This window comes from Chinchilla lanigera, unplaced genomic scaffold (assembly GCF_000276665.1).
Source record: "Chinchilla lanigera isolate Chin_1 unplaced genomic scaffold, ChiLan1.0 scaffold00019, whole genome shotgun sequence".
In the NCBI taxonomy this organism is placed as follows: Eukaryota; Metazoa; Chordata; class Mammalia; order Rodentia; family Chinchillidae; genus Chinchilla; species Chinchilla lanigera.
In genome coordinates this window covers 14,429,857-14,444,168 of record NW_004955420.1, presented here as the reverse complement: position 1 = coordinate 14,444,168, position 14,312 = coordinate 14,429,857, and the positions used below count along the sequence as shown (strand labels likewise).

General features: G+C 57.5%; 1 long non-coding RNA gene across 2 annotated transcripts; it reads right to left on the bottom strand.

The window, feature by feature from the left end:
* Positions 1-1,928: 1,928 nt before the first annotated feature.
* LOC102003659 lies at positions 1,929-10,068 on the bottom strand. 2 transcript variants are annotated; one of them, XR_260716.2, is made up of 4 exons: positions 9,680-10,068; positions 9,454-9,560; positions 7,067-7,224; positions 1,929-3,174 (listed from the first exon to the last, which is right to left on the bottom strand). It is a non-coding gene; the product is annotated as an uncharacterized LOC102003659 (long non-coding RNA). The 2 variants fall into 2 exon arrangements; XR_260715.2 differs by having other exon boundaries at positions 9,454-10,068.
* Between the last annotated feature and the right edge of the window lie 4,244 nt (positions 10,069-14,312).

Sequence of the window (14,312 nt, the reverse complement as noted above, 5' to 3'; positions counted from 1 at the left end):
CTAAGTTCTCTAGAAAATCCGTCTCCTGATTATCCAAACCCAGGGCAGGTTCTCAACCACAGCCACCAAATGGGCAGGATGCTGGGTGAAAGGAGTGTAGCAGACCAGGAAGAGCCAAGGAAGGGCATGGGGAATGTGGGTGAAAAGGGTTGCAGTTTTAAATAGGAAGGTGTGGGGTGGGGGAAGAGGTCAGAGCAGGAAAAACAGGACATGCAAAGGCCCGGAGGCAGTGCAGAGTGAGAGAAAGGTGACAAGTGGGAGGACAGGCTGTGCAGGGCTCCAGGGCCTGAGAGGAGCATGGCTAATGCAGAGGGCGGGAGGAGACGCCGGCTGACTAAGGGCACCCAGCTTCCCTCCGGAGACTGCAGGGAGGAGCCAGGGCAACAAGGGAGGACACCGGGGACAGAGGCAGGGAGAGCAGGGGGGAGTCTTGTAACTCTAGGCCAGGTGGCCTGGTGGACTGGGCTGGTGACTGCGAGGAGGGTGATGAGGATGCCGCAGTGGAGCTCGGGGATGCCGTCCCACATGAGGTGCAGGCCTCGGAGAAGAACGGAGGGGCCAAGCACTCTGCAGACAGCTCTGGACCGGGCTGGCATTGTCGGCACAGAAAGGGGCTGAGCAGACCTCAGCTCTGGAAGCCAGGCTACTCCCGGCCGGGCAGAGACGCCTATGGCCTGACACGGAGCCCACACCAAAGCCACGCCTGAAGACCGCGGAGTGACAGGCCACAGATAGGAGAATGCCCAGGGCAGGCCCTGAGGTCCTCCATCGGGAGCTGGGTGGAGAGAAGCTGGAAAGAGACTGAGAGGGAGCAGACAGCTGTCACAGCGGGCCAGGCGCATGTGCAGAGCTCGGCCAGCGGGGAGCGAGGGACCAGCCACGCCAAGGGCTGCCGAGGACCTCAGCGTGCAGGCTGTCAGCCACACTCTGGGAGGCTGAGGCAGGAGGATGGCAAGTTTGAGCCCAGCCTGGGGAATTTAGTGACTTAGCGAGACACTGGGTCAAAATGAAAATTAGAAAAGCCCTGGAGATGGAGCTCAGTGCAAAGGCCCTGGGTTCAATCCTCTGTACAAGAAAGAGGAGGGTCACAGTTTGGGGTTTTGCAAGGGAACAATAGAATACAGAACACATATTTTATAAGATTATTTATAATAGTCACCCAAAGAATCATACACAAGGCAGTGCAGGAAATGTGTCCACATACTAGAGACCAAAGAATCCAGCTGAGGGCCTGGATCCCACAATAATGTCCTGTATGAGTCCAGCTGAAGACCTAGAGCTCATAACAATGTCTCATGCAGCCCTGTTTCACGGATCTGCACTGAGAAGGCCCAAAGGTCAGTGGTAGAATCTACAAAGTCTGTGCCAGCTGGATGAAGGATCTGTCTAGCAGGCTGAGGGATCTACACTGGAGCCAGGAAACAATGCTCAAAATAAGAACCAGAGCTCCCCGGAAAAGTACCACAGCCATCCTCAGCAACAGTGAGGTCCCGAGCTCCTCCGATGATGAGGACAGCTGAGTTCCCATCAGGAAAGCCAATGTGACAAGCTTCTCAGGAGCCTGAGCTGTGCACCTTCTTCCCCTCCGGAGTCAGGAAGCGATGCTCAAAGTGAGGACCAGCGCTCCCCCAAAGGGAACCAAAGCTATTTTCAGAGCCAACAACGTCCCAAGCTCCTCAGAGGATGAAAACAGCCAAGTTCATCAGGAAAGCCAGCATGACGAGCTCCTCCAAGAGAACCAGCAGCTTTCAGCTCCAACAGCCTCTCTTCTTCCTCTCCAGTTCTGCCTCTTACGCTGCTGGCAACAATCCTCAGGTGGGCCTCCCACACCAGCACCGCGCTGGTTCAGTTCAGCTGGGGGTTACAAGTTGCCCACCAGTTGTCAGCCCACCACAAGGAGGAAAAGGAAGAGAGAAGAGGAGGGTGGAGGAAGGAAGGGGGAGGGGAGGAGGGGAGAAGAGGAGGAGGGGAGAGGTGGGGAGCGACAGCCTGGGACAGTCCCCTGGACCTAGCATAATGAGGACACTGGCCACAGGGAGCAGTGGGATGCTGCACGGGTCGGGACTCGGGTCGGGACTCATCCACAGGGGTGGGACGAAGCAGAGGCCAGACACGATGTGGGGCATAGGGGTGACGAGGGGACAGAAGCCCCGGGCGGTCCCCTCTGGTGACTTTTATCTCAGTGGAGGCTACAGCACCCCTGTGGCAGGGTACGGCGTTTGGGTGGAAACTCCAGGACAGCCACCTGGTCTGCTGTGCACCACCGTTCCACGCCTGGCCCAGCACTGGCCTTGGACAGAGCTCAGAGCACACCGACACAGCTAGGTCGTCCCAGGACCCGGGACCAGTGGGTCTCGCGCTCCTGGTCTCCAGCCAGGCATCCAGCGCCATTCTGAGTCCCGCTTCTGCTCACAGCAGTCAGATCTTACTGCTGCCGTGGACCCCCTGCCCTGCCTTCTGACTGCGCTTAGAAGGGGCACAGCTGCTGGGAGGGGTGGTCACGCCTGCTATCCCAGCACTCCGGAGGCTGAGGCGGGAGGATCACCCAGCCGATTGTGAGACCCTGTCTCAAAAAATGAACAGAAAGACTACGTGGCCAGCCTGTGGAGCTCGGGGGACAGAGAGCTGCCTCCCCCGTCAGCTCATCCCCTCTCTCCTCAGGGAGCAGCAGCAGCCCAGGGTCCTCTCAGACCATCAGTTCCCAGGGCAGAGGCGTCCCGCCCACGCCGCAGCCTCAGATCTGGGAGCGCCCGCGGAGCAATCAGCGAGATCGGCAGCCGCCACGGTTGGTGGCAAACCCAGGAGGCTCTGGGGAGACCAGGCAGGTCAGCTACCGCCACCTGCTTCCTGAGTCAGTAGCCACAAGGGAAATACCACCCTCGGAGGAGGAGGAGGAGGCGGAGCTTGTCACCTAGATGCGCTCGAGATAAACTCGAGATAAACGCTGCCGCTGGGGCAGGAGCACACGCTTTCTAGGAAGCCGCTGCCCGGCCTCGGGTGTTCACCTGCAAGAGAAGCAGCAGGGACAGCTGCAGGCGGTGGGTGGTGGGCGAAGGCGGCACTCTGGACTGGAGACGCCTCACGCTCCAGGCCCCGCGCTCCCCTCCTAGCGGAGAGAACACCCGCCTCCTCCGCTGTGTGCGCAGATGCCAGTGCAGAGGGCGTTTCCTTCCCCTGTGGAGGGCGATGAAGAGACTCCTCGCATCTGCTTCCTTTATTAAGAAACCCATTTTAAACAGTTATGGCAGATGTGCGTGCTTGCTTGACCATCAGCGGAGCAGCTCCCCATCCTAGCGTTCAGCGGCCCCCACCCCACCCCCGCTCCAGCCCTGCTCCGCAGCCGAAGTCTGTGCGAGGGACACTCCCAGGCCAACCCAGGCGCCCCAGTGTCCTAACGCAATTTCCAAAGCTGAAAAAAATCACCCAAATACAAAGGCTGTGACGGCCTGTTGCGGAATTTGGTTCTAGATCTCAAATAGGTAAGGTTGGCAGGGGTGGGGGAGGTTAAAATCACCCCCGGGGCTCTCTCAAAGTACATGCACCCCCTACCTCGTCCCAGGTCTCCCGCCCGGCCCGGTGGAGTGTCCCCCAGCCACGAGCCAAGTATCGCTGCCGCAGACTCAGCTCCACCTCCGGCCACCATCCCCAGCCCCGAGGGCTCCCGCTGGAACTCTGAGCTGGAATCATGAATGTGCACTTCCCGCGAGGTCCCAGGTCTGCCCCTGGTCCCCACCGACCCAACTGCAGCTGGCTCTGCGTATGGGGCGCAGACAAGGCCAGGGTCGCCAGCGTGAACAGAAGAGGGTGTGTGTGCCCGGTCCCCCCCGCACAGCCAGCGGCTCCTCGGGGACCCGCGTTCAGGCCATCTGGCAAGAAGAGAGCACAGGGACGTCGAGGACGCCCTTCCCTGCCGAAGCCACCAGTCCTCAGGCTCAGCCCACCCGCTGGGACAGACACTGTCCATGCGGACATCACAACCCCATTCTCGAAAATCATGAGCGCCCGGCAGCAACCGAAACCACAGCACTTACACCTGTGTCACGCCACACCCCATCGGTCCCTGAGGCCCCCTGTGGTCCCCCATGGCCATGGGCACCAGAGAGAAAGGAAAGGGGCCACGGTTCCCAGGAAGGAGAGCCGCAGTCTGGGAAAGACGGAGCTAGGGAATTGGCTGTCATCGCCAGCGAGCCCCTGTCGCACGTGAGACCACGCCGTCCCGTAAGTCTCTGTGCATGGGGTCGGGCGTGAGGGCTGGACTCGCCCTCCTCCCCCAGAACAGGGGCCTTGGTCAGCACTTCCAGGCTCTGGCACGGAGCCTGGACACACTGGGCCCTCCAGTGATGGCGATGCATCTGTTACCCTAGTCTCTGAAGTCATGTTGCCCCAGGGGACAAGTGCCATTGTGGGCAGAACCACGCAGAGCGTGTTCCGCCCAGGGGAGCAAAGTGCGCATTCTGGGAATTCGGCCGGGGGTGGAGACCCTTTCCCCTAGTCATGCTGGCTTGCAGCACCTGGCTCTGCGCCGGAGAACTTATTCGGAGTTATTAAGCCTTAGCCCCTGTGTATTCAGAAACTGCACCATGGCTCTTCCAGAGAGTCCCTGATCTCCAGACTTCGCAAAGATCCCTGCCTTTTGGTTCTGTTATCAAAATCGGCCCCTGGCAGAGACACTGATCCCAGGCTGAGGAGTCTTACTCTGTGGTGGGCACTGTGTGAGGACGTGGGGTGAGGGTCAAGGGACAGGATTTCTATCACACCTGTGCACACCCAGGCGCACTCATACGCTAACACTTAGGTGTTAGCTGATTAAGTGGTGTCTTCGCTACTTTCCTCGTGGCTGGGACAAGATACCCAACACACAACTTAAGGGAGGAGAGGTCTATTGTGGCTCACATTTCAGGCCAAAGTCAGCTGACTCCAAGGCAGGACAGCATGGCAGAGGGGCCTGGCAGAAAAGAGCTGCTCACAGCATGGTGGGAAGGAAGCAGTGAGAGGAAGACAAGAGCTAGCAAGGGAGATGCACCCCTCCAGGCCTCACCCCCAGTGACCAGACTCCACCGCCTAACAGCAAGTCAGCTTTCCCGCCTCAGCAGTCCAGTCACCTTTCTAAAGCCCTGCTTGCTGGGAATGGTGGCGCACGCCTGTAATCCCCACAATCGAGAGGCTGAGGCAGGAGGATCATTGTGAGTTCGAGACCAGCCTGAGCTACAAAGTGATCTCCAGGCCAGCCTGAACTGCATAGTGAGATGCTGCCTCAAAAAGACAAAAATAAAAAAGAAAGAAAAAGAAAGAAAGAAAGAAAGAAAGCCCTGACTTTGAGCACATGAGGCTTTGAGGGGGATGCCCAGCTGTACACCCTAACACATGGCAGGAGTCACTGTCCCCTGGAGGTGTCTCCCGTCCTGTCCATTCCCACAGCCCTTAGCTTGCCTGTCTTCTCTTCTGCCTCACATCCAACTCAGAGAGCCTTCAAGAGTGGGGTGCACCCTACACAAGCCAGTCCTTTGGGGGTGTCTTATATTCTGTTCTACACCCTCCAGATGAGTCACTATGATTCCGAAAACCACAGCGGTTCATCACAGGAAAATCCACGTGAAAACTGCCTTTGCATCTTGCATAAAACCCTGGTCAACGCCCTGGCCCATCAGTTTCTCCACAGAGGCCCCGCAGGAGATTTCTGTAGCCTCTAAAACAAAACAAGTTTTGTCTCTCCTAAGGAGCCTGTATATTCTTCTCCCCACCCCCTGTTCTTTTTTTTGGAAACTAAGACCTCAGAGTTAAATACAGTTCTTTTAGGTGTTGTATATTTACTTCTCCCTTCGGTGATTCTGAAAACATGATGACTATTTCAAAAGTCCTATTCAGTATATTTGTGCTGTTCTTGTTATAAACCATGCATCTTTTCTTTCAGTCTTCCATAAAACTTGATTTGCTTGATTTTTTTTTTTTTTTGAATCAGGGTCTTACTATATAGTGCAGGCTGGCCTTGAAATCACAGTGATCCTCCTGCCTTGGCTCCCCGAGGATGACAGACAGGTGCCACCGCACCCAGCTCACACTGGCTGTTTTAAGGGCCGGGTTATCTATAGCTCAGTGGTGGTGGTACAGCACCGGCCGAACATGCATGGATCCCTGCGCTCAAAAACAAAAGCATTTAACCCTGATGTTTTAGCCTCGCACTGGAGCCCAGAAGGGATCTCAGTAGGAGCGGTGGGGAAGCTGCGTGGTGCTTGGCAGGCAGCCTTTCACAGGAGGGAGCCTGCCAGCAAACCCCCATCAGACACCTACTGTTTTCAGAATCCTGCTGGCCCCGGCCCTTTCCTGCAACCGTTCTCTCCCACTCATGATCAGCAGGGGCAATAAAGCTTCCAGAAGCTGGTCAGAGTCCACTTCCTGTTGGCCAGGCTGGCCGGATGCTGGGCTGGGCACAAAGAGACTTTAGACTGCCCTGTCCTCCGAGGCTTTTAGAATACTCCTCCCCCGGCTCGCTCCCACTGGCCTGGGGGTCTGATCCAAACCTCAGCCCTCATGCTCTGCAGAGGCCGGATGGCACCCTGCTGGCCCGCAGAGACCCTGGGGGACAGGCCGCCGGCTGCCTCCCGAGGCCTGGCCTGCAGCACAGCTTCGGCATGGCTCTAATTCCCCCTCTAATCCCCCGCAGCCTCCTCTGCAGCGGCTGCGTTGGGTGTTCTGGCACCAGGGGCCGCGTGAGTCCTCTTGGCCCCTTTCCCTGACTTTCTTTAAATATAAATTTTCAAATGTGACTTGGAGATGAAAGCAAGAATGCCGAACGTAGGCGATGCTTTCGTGTGTTCAGTTACAGCCCTGGGGAGCGCCCCACACAAGGAGCTGCTCAGAGCTGCGGCCAAGACCGAATCTGCTTTTCCAATAAGTACTTCAAACGGCATAGGATGTCTGGGCTCCGTCCAGCAAGCGGGAGGCCAACAGTTAGCAGGGCTGGGCACGGAGGCAGGGCCGCCCGCCACCGATCAGAGCGGCTTTCACTGCAGCTGAGGTTCTGAGACACTCGTCTGGCCCCCCCAGACAGCAAGCGGCATGAACCTACCTTGGGGGCCTCGTGGGGCAGAGCTTCCAAGATTAAAGGCTTCGCCGTCCCACTTAATTACTCCCCATGCCATTTTCTTTATTTTGCCAGGTCGAAGTGCTTTACCGTAAGCCCTAGGTGTGTTCCAAGTTACTTTACCGGGCTGGAATTCTGTGGATCTGAGGAGAGAACACATTAGACACACGGAGGACCGGGGAATGGGGGTAGTTGGTGGTCCTGGTGATGACGGATGGGTGGGCAGACGGACAGACAGTCACACACATTGGCTGGGGTAGAGAGGGTGGCAGTGCTGCGGGGGAAATGGGGGAGGTTTAGCGGTTCCGTTTCCCAAACTCTGCTGCCGAAACTTCTCAAAGCAAGTGGCCTGCCCAGCCCCATCGCAGGGCCCATCTGGAAGCCAAGTTTTGTTTTGTTTTGTTTTGTTTTTGTACTGGGAATTGAACTCAGGACCTTGTGCTCGCCAGGCAGGCGCTTGTGCTGCTGAGCTATATCCCTGGCCCTTGGATGCCACGTCTAGCAAGCCACACTTTTCTATGATACCAAATGCTGCTTCAGTAACCTGGTTGCACCTGACAGGGCACCACCTCCTGCCTCCCACTGTCACAGAGTTTTCTGGCCTCAGGTGTGGTACAGGAACATTTTGCAAGCTGTAGTTACCATGGCCTCCCCAGTTTCCAAGTCACAGAGGCTCACCGTCAGAACTCTGGATCCCAGTGGCTGGATCCCTGGGTTCGTTTTTGTTTAGCCCCTTTTTTTAATTTTTTGCAGTACTCAGGAACAAACCTTGGCCTTGCACCCAGGTACATCCCCAGCCCTTTTCTATTTTTGTTTCTGAGACAAGGTCTGGCCAAGTTGCCCAGGTTGACTTCAAACTTGTGACTATCCTGCCTCAGCCTGCCTGAGCGTGGGGAGTACAGGCCTGCACCACTACTGAGATTTGAGCAAAAAGATCCGGACTTGTTAAGGAGAAGTCCTCTGCATGGACAAGTGCCACCAGGGGTTTCCAAACGTGGGTGTGGATAGTGACTTGGTAAAAACCTGTCCCTGGGCCACTCCTGAAGTTCCAAAAGAGCCACTGAAGTGCACACAGGAGGTGCAGTTTTGGTAGCAAAACACTCTCCCCTCCAAGTCTTGCCTCACGGGTCCCCCAAGGAAGGTCCTGTCTGACGACTGTCTTTAAAATCGCAGTCCACACACTTCCTGCCCACCCCCCTTACCCTGTGCTCCTTTTCCTCTAAGCCCTGTCACCACCTATTCCCCATGGAATCCACATATTTTATGCCTGTTCCTGGTCCCCCCTAACCTCCTAGAAAGTCCACAGGGACGGGGTCTATCTTGTTCACTGCTGAGTCCCATGGGCCTAAAACAGCTCCTGGGTTAGCAACCATCCATTTAAAGTGACCACTCAGAGCCAGGCATGGAGGTGCACATCTGTAATCCCAGCACCCCGGGACACTGAGGCAAGAGGATCCCGTGTTCGAGCCCAGCCTGCACAATTTAGCATATTAGCGGAACCAAAATAAAAAATTTTTTAAAACCCAAAAAGCAGGACTGAGAATGTAGTTCAGTGCAAAGGTCCTGGGTTCAATACTAATAAATAAATAAAGTAAAAATCACAACTTCTCAGAGGCAGTTCCAGTGGCCCATAATATTCACGATCAGAAACCCTGGCCAAGGGAAAACATGAGATTTGGCCCTGGCTGGAGGTGAGTTTTGGTCCCCGCTCTGCTCCTGCACTCTGGGAGGTTGGCCGACATACACGGTTGTATCAGCTGGAATGGCCCTGCACAGCGGCATCCGGGCCTCTGTCCACAGGAGCACAACCCTCGGACATGCAGCCCAGGGTCCAGAGCGTGTGTCCCCACTCCAGCTGCACCGCTTACCTCCAGGGACCCTGAGCCAGCCCCCCTCTGTGTCTACCCCTAGTTACCCAGGAGCCACAAGCGCGGGTCCCTGCTCCTCCGAGAGCTGATGTGTCGTGAGTGTCCGATGCCCTGCAGGGCTCTGGCCAGGCACACGCTGGGGCCGAGGGGCACCTGCCCTGACATGTGGCCACCTCGGTCTCCTCCGCCAGCCCCAGCCCCACGTGAGACCCACTCAAGGCCTGGACCTTGATTTGGGAGGAGTCCAGCAGGAGCGGGACCCACGCCAACAGGCCACACCCCTGTCCCTCTGAGCCCGGTGCTGCCTGTGACTCAGTATCTGCTGACTTCCACACTGACGCCTGCCTGTCAGGAGGGTCTCTCACTGGGATTTGGGGACACTGGCTTCTGCAGAGGAACTGCTCCCTCTTGAAGCCTCCCACTCTGTCCACACCCCAAGGCTGTCCCAGCTGGGTCCTAGCAGGGGCTCCCACTTCTGAGGAATTCGCTGAGAAAGGGACCCACCAGCAGCCACGTGTGTGTCCTGGGGGGAGTCCCTTCCCCTCTCTGGCAGGCCTGGCTCCCTGACGTCTGTCAGTGTGACTGTCTGCTCCTCCACATCTGATCAGCATCTGGGGAAGTGACCCAGAGTGCACTGCTGCCTGGACGGGGTCCCTTTCCGAAATAAAGTTCCACCAGTACCCGGGACCCACCCCCCAACATACACACCCAGTGCTCCCTACAAACCCACTGCTTCTGGTGGTACACTGGGGCACGCCCTGACGTCCTCTCTCCCGCCTCTGTGTGTGCAGGCCCTTCAGCGGGAAATACGTGACCCAGGGGCTCAGACAGAAGAGGAGGGGGAAGCGAGGCACCAGGACAGGAAGCCAGGGGAGGGCAGCGGGAAAGAGAGGAGACAGAATGACAAAGGAAGGGGGTGCCTTCCTGCAGCGGCAGAGCCCCTGGCTTCGGGGGATTTCCTAGGACCCTGAGGGAACCTCCAGAAGGGTGCAGGAGCCCTGTGGGTGCCGAGCGATCCGAAGTGACCCCGAGGCATGCCTGGAGGAGGAGAGGAGCAGGACCCGCTAGCCAGGCAGCCCTCCCGAGGCAGGCTGCCTCCCCAGCCCTGAGCACCCAGCGCAGCGCGGATCAGCTGGGGGCGTGGCCGGGGTGGCCTGGGCGGGGCTGTGGGCGGGGCCGGATCCTCATCCCCTTTGCTGGCGCAGAATTTACATCTTTTAATGCGATCGTGGCTTAGAAGGCTACTCTGGACACCCACTGTTAGGTCACGCCCCGCAGCCACCGTGTGTTTGGAAGCGTCTCTTGATTGGTCCCTTGAGCCCCACCAGATTCAAATGAAGGATTGACAATGGCCGGTCTCTGATTGGTCCTGTGTGCAGAGGCATGGCGTCACTGTGGTGAGTGTCCCTCACCCTGTGGCCCTGTCCTAATCTTTGGCACACAGAGATCCGCACTAGACCCGTTCTGGCCCAAGTGTAGAGTCCAGGCAGAGAGACAGATACCAGTCAATGACTGATGAAACAGATATCACAATACCAAGGAGAGGTCAGTGTCCGTGTGGGCAGTGGACGCTAGAGTCAGGGAAATCAGAGCTGGCTTCCTGGAGCGGGTGCCGCTTTCACAGCCAGTGCATGATGGAACCGGACCGCACCCCAGCCTGGCCTCGTTTGGACCTCAGGCTCCTAAGTCCCCCTTTGCCCCATCCCCAGGGGAAGCAGATGTAGGGGGTGATGCTGGTGGCTCAGGAGGACCAATCTGGAGGCCACGGCCTCTGCCACGCAGGACTGCATCCTGCAAGGAAAGCGGCACCAACAGTCTCCACCCCTGTGTGGGCCTGGAGCGCGCTGGGTAACATTCCGAACTCCTTTCTGTTTACTGCCAAGAAATAACTGATCTGAGAAAATGATCAATTTTTAGTTGCTAAGGAAAAATGGGGTGGGTGTTCGTTTTCTTCCCAGCTGCACCACCAGGTTATCAGCTTTCCAGAAAACAAAGAAACTCAGGTTAAACTTTAACCGGGAGCTCTGTCAGTGTCGCTGGTGTTAGGAGCGGAGAGGCCTGGAACAGGACGGCCCGGGATGAGCAGGCCCATCTCCGCAGGACTGGGTGGGGGACCCCAAGGAGGACGTCGTATCCCAAGGCACAGACACCTGGGTCCCCAGGCAAGGGCCAGTAGAGGTGCTCGAGCTTGGTCCCTGGTAGGGAGAAACAGGCAGTGCCCAGCCCTGCAGAGCGCCCAGCACCAGGAGAAGGGCTGATAGGGAGCAGGAGAGGAGCCGGGGGAGGGCACGAGGGAGACACACACAGAGACACACACCCGCAGGAGGGAGCACTGCTGCAGGTCTTAGAGAATCCACAGACTGCAGCTCAAGCTAAGGGAGCGTGCAGCCGAGGGGTAGAGGCCAGTGTGGCCCTGGAGGCTGGCAGGCTTTTGCAGGGCTGTGGGCTGCCCCTCCAGGCTTGCCCAAAACAGGGCCTGGTGGGACAGGCACATGGGGCTGCAGTGGAGAGTGTGGGCATCAGGGTGGCAGGGAGCCCCGGCAGGAGGCTGCTGGGTCACCAAGGGTGGCCTGAGGTGGGGGGCAGAGGTATCCAGAGGTACAGCTGTGACGCTCAGGGTGGGGCAGGGGCCAGGATGAGGATGACAATGCTGACGATGACGCGCTCTGACTTGGCGCGGCCCCAGATGGGCTGGGAGTCCAGCCGGCAGCAGGGCCCACACTGGGGTTGCAGACTGAGGCATTCAGCGCAGGGAGTGCTTTCAGGGGTGCTGTGAGGCCTGAGAAGCCCAGGTTTTCTGCTTGTTTTGCTGTCTGCAGTCCTGGGGATTGAACCCAAGGCCTTTGCACTGAGCTATGTCCCCTGCCCTGTTCTATTACTTTGAGACAGGGTCTGGCTAAGTCACTAAGTTTCCGGGGCTGGGCTGGAACTTGTGATCCTCCTGTCTCAGCCTCCTAGAGCGCTGGGATCACAGGTGTGCACCATCTCACCTGAGGCCACACAAGTGCATCCTGTGCCTTCCTCCTCTTCATCCCTTCCTCCCTCCTGCTGCCTGGAGCACAGGGGTGGCGCCGCCTCGGACCACGAAGTCGAAGTCACGCATGTAGCAGTGACTCTGTCTGTCCCGGCCCCATCTGCTGTAACACAGCCCTCAGTGGTGTGAATCAATGCTTGCTGGCCGACTCTGTGAATGGATAAATGAGCATGGAGGGGTTCTTGATCCTAGGAAAGTAATGTCAGCCTGGCTTACAGCACAGACAAACCTTTCTAACTTGTTTAAACTCCATCCTAGTCACTGAGACACAATACCTAACACCCTCAAGTTAAAGAAAAAAGGGTTTATTTCAGCTCATGGCTCATAGGAGTTCAGTCCACGGCCTGCTGGCTCCTAGGCAAAGCAGCAGTGCATAGCAGCTAGGTGGAGGAGAGGAGGCTCACAGCACGTCAGACAGGAAGCAGAGAGAGCAAGGGAGGAGCTGGGGGCTGAGAGGAGCTCTTCCAGGCCACACCCACAGCACCCACCTCCTAGGGCAGACCCCGCCTCCCAACAGCAAGCCCTCTGTGAACCCCATGACTTTGACACCACCCAGGAGCCCTACACACCATCGCATGAGGCTCTGGGGAGCAGCTAGATAGAAATTGAAACAACGCCCCGCCTAATCATAACCAGCGCAATACTGCAAAGTCCTAGTCCTGGTTTATGCCAAAGACAGTTTCCTTAAAGTGTTAAGCTGTACCTCAGTAGATCTACCCACATGTTAAATGCAGCTGATTTTTTTTTTAATGCTGACATTACTGTACAGTGCCAAAATCCATCCATCCATGTTTAGTAAGCTCAGGCTTCCTGCGGTTCCCAGAGCACTTCCGCCTACGTCATGGGCTCTCCTCGCTCCCGGGCCTTCGTCGCTGACAGAGGAAGTGGCCGCACGAGGACACCCCCAGGCCTCTGACTCCATGCTCCTGCCCACTGTCACCAGGGCTGCTGCCGACACAGGCGGGGTCCCGCTGTGTGCTTTGGGGTTAGGTCACCCCGACAGCCCACTGCCCCAGCACCAGGACCTGTCTGGACGCCTGACCCGCAGTGGTAGCCGAGCATAGAAAACAGAAGTTCAGGGACATTACATAAGATCACACATGCACGCACACACACACACATGCTCTCTCTCACACTCACACACACTCATACACACACCACAAAAACAGACAAGCCACAGAGCCAAACAGAAGACCGTCAGTGTACGCTCCCCAAGCTAGTTTTTAGATTACATATTACGTTCGGATTATTTGTGTTCCTTCTGCCTATACAAAAAGAAGAAAGAATCCAAGCTGGGCTTGTGCTGCACACCTATGCCCCAGCGCGGAAGCAGGAGGATCACGGAGAGTTCGAGGCCAGCCTAGACTACATAGCAAGCCCATGTCAAAAAAATATTGCAAACAAAGAATGTCCGGGTCTGTATCTCGAAGGTCTGCTCAGGGCTCAGGGCTGGTCTGCACCTGCCCGTCTCAGGGTGTAGGAGGTCTCGGGAGGGTTGTGTTCCGACCTCTCCGTGCATACCTCCGAGGCTGACATCCCTCAAACTGAGGGGCAGGCAGACGGAGGACCACAGGGTGTGCGGCAGCCAGGTCAGCCGTCCCCCGGGGTGCCAGGTGCCAGGCTGCCCCCCTCCCCCCCCCGTCAGTCACAGCAGGGGACCTGCAGCAGGGCGGGGGAACAGGACAGTGGCATTCAGCCTCTGTCTGGCCCAGCCCCGCCTCAGCTGCTTCTGTGTCCCTTCCCCGGCACAGATCGGTTCCCTGGGAACAACCTGCTTTGCGATGTCGCCTCGCTCTCCCCGTGTACTTTGTGGGAGCCTGCTGTGGGTCAGACGGGAAAGTCGTCATCACCCCAAAGCTACTCCTCCAAGGGGGCCCCAAAGCAGCCCGCGCACCTGCGCTGCTAACCAGGTCACGGTGGGCTCCATCCCCACAGCCCCGGCTTCACAAGCCGTCACAGGCACAAGCGCACCCGGCCTGGACAGCGGCCCCCGCGTCCTCTCTGGGCAAAGCCACGGCAGGCAGAGCTACTGTCCGCTTCTGTCTTTGTCCTGAAACCTTCCTGCTTCTGTCTCACCAGCCTAACACATCACTGACATCATAAGCCACACCCCCCCCTCACCTCTCTCTCTCCCCTCTCCCTGACTCTAGGGGTGGAACTTAGGTGAAAGGTACAGGACCCCACGCTGCCATCTAAGAGACAATGCAGTGCTCTTGCCAGTGGCCTTGTAAGAGAATCTCTATCACTTAGCTCTAGGTAACAAGGGGCAGCAAAGTAACCGCTAAGCATCGTGATCTATCGGCCCTCACGGCAGGCACTGAGCCACAGC